We start from the raw sequence: 4,655 nt of genomic DNA, 5'->3' as shown, positions 1-4,655 counted from the left end.
TATGATTATTATTATATACTGTATGAACAGTGGGTTCAGAAAGTATTCAGACCCTGCCACATTTTGCACACCTGAATGTATTATATATTTAAATTAAGATTGATTAAATATACATTTGTGACCATTAGTCAAAACAAATTAATCTATAATAACGAAGGTAAAAAAGTTAGATTTTTTTGCAAATGTATTCAAAATAAACAACTGTAATTTATTAATTAGAATTAATATAATTAATTTCTTAATTAAAATAAAAGTATTCAGACCCTTGGCTAAGGCATTCCAAATTCAATTCAGGTGCATCTTGCTTGCTTTGCTTATCTTGAGATATCTCTAGAACTTGCCTGGAGCCTTTGGCAAATTCATTTGATTGGACATGATTTAGAGTGTGTATAAGTTCTGACAATGAACCAAAGTCCCAAAATCCAAGCCATGAAATCTGCAGACCTGTGATCAAATTGTGTTGAGACATAGAGCTGGACAAAAGTTTGCAGGGACTAGTCAGAACTGATGGAATGGAGCCAAATACAGAGACGTCCTTGAAGAAAAGCTACATATACATACACACATAGCGTCACTCGTAGCTTTTTTGACATATTTGGACAAGCAAATATTTGATCATCTTGAAACAGTGCCGATTAATAAAGTTGATGAACAAAACTACAAGGAAAATGAGCTTTTTCAGTCTTTTATTCAACAGAAATATCAGATGATTTGTGGAAAAAAACAAGTAGACCTTTTGGCACTTTTCCACTGCATGGTACGACTCGAGCTGACTCTGCTCGCTTTTTGAGGGTTCTCCATTGTGGATAGTACTTGGTACCTGGTACTTTTTAGTGCCACCTTGGTCGAGGTGCCAAGTGAGCCGAGCCGATACTAAATGTAAGCCACACATGGAGGGAGTAGGGAACTCTGTATTTTGCCTGAATAAATGTGTCATTTAATATTAATTATATTTAATATTACCATACTTTTCATATAGTAATATTCTATTAATCAAAAATGGTGTATCATTTATCTCATAAAATTACAACAAAGGTTTTTGTCTTAGATTTTTACAGATTCCTAAACGAGCATTTATCAAAGTCACTCCTGTCACAGCTGAATCTAACTTAGTCATATCGAGCACCATGTAGGTTCTAGAATGCTGTTATTTTACATGTTAATAGGGTCCTTGTTCAGTGAACAGGAAAAGAGTTTGGAATACAGCCTGACTGTGTATTTGTACTGTGCTTCGATAATACAACATTATGAAGGTGAGTGGAAGATGCCACCCACGTTGAGGCAGCACTAAACTGCAGTGGAAAAGCAAGCTCAGAAAAGTAAAGTGAGCAGAGTCGAGTCAAGCCGTACCGTGCAGTGGAAAAATGGCTTTAGCCTCAGAAGCTAGTATTTCCCTCTTTAGCAGAAATAACTTCTTGTAAGCATTTTAAATAATTGCCCACCAGGCTTGCTGGTATTTTTGACCACTCTTCCATGCAATATTCTTTCAGCTGCAAGATGCTTGAGGGTTTTCTTGCATGTTCTGCCCGTTTCAAATCCCCTCACAACATTACAATGGGCTTCAAATCCGGTCCTTTTCTAGGCCATTCCATAACTCTGTATTTCCTCTTTTTGAGTCAATCCTTGGTGGATTTGCTAGTGTGCTTAGGATCATTATCCTGTTGAAAGGTCTACTTTCAATTCAACTTCAACATTTGGACAGATGGTCTCACATTGTCTTCAAGCACTCTTTAATATGATGCAGAATTCAGAGTTGAATCAATGAATGCAAGCTGTCCATTACCGGAGGCAGCGAAGCAACCCCAAACCGTAACATTTCCACCACTGTGCTTCACAGTTGGTATATAGTGCTTCTCCTGAAAAGCCGTCTTTGGTCTACGCCAAACATGTCTGCTGTTACTGCAGCCTAACAACTTTATCTTTGATTCATATGTACAAAGCACATTATTCCAAAAGGCCTGGTCTTTGCCTTTATACTTATTGGCAAACTGTAGTCTTGCTTTAATGTTCTTTTTAGGCAGCAAAGGCTTTTCCTGGCACGCCTTCCATGCAAGTCAAATTTGTGCAATATCTTTCTGATTGTAGAAACATGCACTTTGACACCAACAGTTGAAAGACTTACTAACAGAACCTGTGATGAAATTTTGTGGTTCTTGGAGACTTCTTTTTTGCATCAGACAGTCTGATCTTGGGCTGAATCTTCTGGGACAGCCGGTCCTGGACAAATTAGCAGCTGCTTGAAATCTGTGCCAGTTGTAAATTATTTTCCTTACAGTGGAATGATGTATTTCAAATAATTTGGAGATCTTTGTAAATCCGTTGCCAGACTTATAGGCATCCACATGCTTTTTTTCCAAAGGCCTTATCAAACTCTTTAGGTCTTGGCATGATGACACCACACACCTCAATAGCAAAGGGAACACCAGATACTAGATATGAGAGGGGTATAAATAAGGGCACTTCCTAAGCAGGTTCTAAGCACTGGCACTTGAACACCTGATTCTAATTTTATGGATTTGAAGGTGTGATGGTGTGTAGGGGTGTACTTACTTTTTCCATGTGACTGATCTGGTTTTTGTTGATTTAAATTGTGAAAATTATTACAAAATACCAATTTTATGTGTCATTTGATAGGGTGTATCACCTTTATTAATAGGAACTGTTTCAAAGAGAATCAAATAAATGGCATACTTATGTGTCTCATTCACCCATTCACACACACCAGTGGTGGCAGAGCTGCCATGCAAGGCACTAACTTGACATCAGGAGCAACTTGGGGTTCAGTGTCTTGCCCAAGGACACTTCGGCATGTGGAGTCACGCGGGCCAGGAATCAAACCTCCAACTCTACGATTAGTGGACAACCCGCTCTACCACCTGAGCCACAGCCGCCCAAAATCACTTGCCACTTATATTCATTCATTCATTCTCTCTCTCTCTCCCTCACTCTCTCTCTCTTTCTCTCTCTCTCTCTCTCACACACACACACACACTTTGTATTATGAACAGGTGTCAGGAGCAGGGGCTTGTTTACTTGTCAACATGTCAGTGCTGTATAACTAATCCGCTACACAATGCCAACACTTACTATAGCTAATGTGAGTTGAAAAAAATATTTATTTATTTATTTATTAATACTATGCATGAGCAGATACCCACTAATCTGCTGAATATAAACTGAGTCACAGATGTTCAATCAGTGTTTAATATAAGAGGAGAGTTTATAAAGGCAAAGCCAAGTTCCTTCTGACAATGAATCTTGCACTGCAGCATGAACAAATTCAACTTAACATCAACATCAGACATGGTACCGAGGTCGCAACAACCCACTTGATATGACTGCATCCCCTACTAGAGTTTACAAAACATCCTAGGGTCAACAATGTGACCCAGCCCACATATATGACCAGAAAATATGAACACAAGTCCGATGATGACCACCGGGTTAGTAAAAGGTAAAACAAATAGCCTGGTACAAAGCTTGTGCACAGCTCAGTGACATTTACAAATCATTTGACTTTGTAAATTCTCTCACACACAGACAATAAGGCAACTCTCAAACACTGGATTGCAAAGAAAGTTCAGTGAGTGAGCGAGTGTGTGTGTGTGTGTGTGTGGGGGGCGCTGTACCATATACACACACTGGCCACTTTATTAGGTGCACCTGTATATTATTCATGCAATTATGTGCATATCATGTGGCAGCGACGCAATGCATAAAATCATGAAGATACGAGGCAAGACCTTAAGTTAATGTTCAGAGCAGAATAAAGAAAACCGTGAGCTTAGTTTCAGCTCAGTCTTTGACCATTGCATGGTTGTTGGTGCCACACTGGCTGGTTTGAGAATTTCAGAAACTGCTCCTGACACACAACAGTTAGAAAAAAATAGGAGCTATAAACAAAAAATATCTGGTGACCAGCGCATTTGCCAAGGTTGGTGCAAAAGAACTCGAGTTGCCGGCGCAAAGCCCTGACCTCAACCCCACCAAACACCTTTTGGATGAACTGGAATGCAGACTTCTCACCGAACATCAGTGCTTGACCTCACTAATGCTCTCGTGGCTGAATGGGAAATTCCCAGTGTCACTCTAAAATCTAGTGGAAAGCCTTCCCAGAAGAATAGAGGCTTTTTCATTTTAACTCCATATTAACAGTCCATAAAGATTCGGACAAAATATTATATATATAATATGTGCTTCTTTTGTGTGTGGGTGGGTGGGTGTGTGTGTATACATACACACAGACAGACAGGCACACACAATGGATATTATACAGGCATTTTGCATACATGCTCAATCGGATTCAGGTCAGATGGTTGACACTGCAGCATGAACATTCCACGTCTTCACCATTGAAAATGAAACCAGTTCCTTCAGCATCTACACCTGCCCATACCTTAAAATGAGGTGGTTTGCTTTGGCTTGTGACCAGTTTTTCCATTTTCCATACTCTGCTCATCTTCTCCCCTCATTCTGGTACAAGATATCTCTGGAAACTGATCTTTGTGTTATCTGTCCATAAGATGTTGTTCCAGAACTCTACAGGATTTTAGATGTTCTTGGCAAACTCCTATCAGGGCTTTCTTTTTGAGAATTATCAGTGGGTTCCATCTTGTGGTAAACCTTCTGTTACTCAAATATACTGTGGTAGACAG

Source organism: Ictalurus punctatus, chromosome 17, assembly GCF_001660625.3.
Source record: "Ictalurus punctatus breed USDA103 chromosome 17, Coco_2.0, whole genome shotgun sequence".
NCBI classification, from domain to species: domain Eukaryota; kingdom Metazoa; phylum Chordata; class Actinopteri; order Siluriformes; family Ictaluridae; genus Ictalurus; species Ictalurus punctatus.
Note: the sequence above shows the minus strand (reverse complement) of the source record.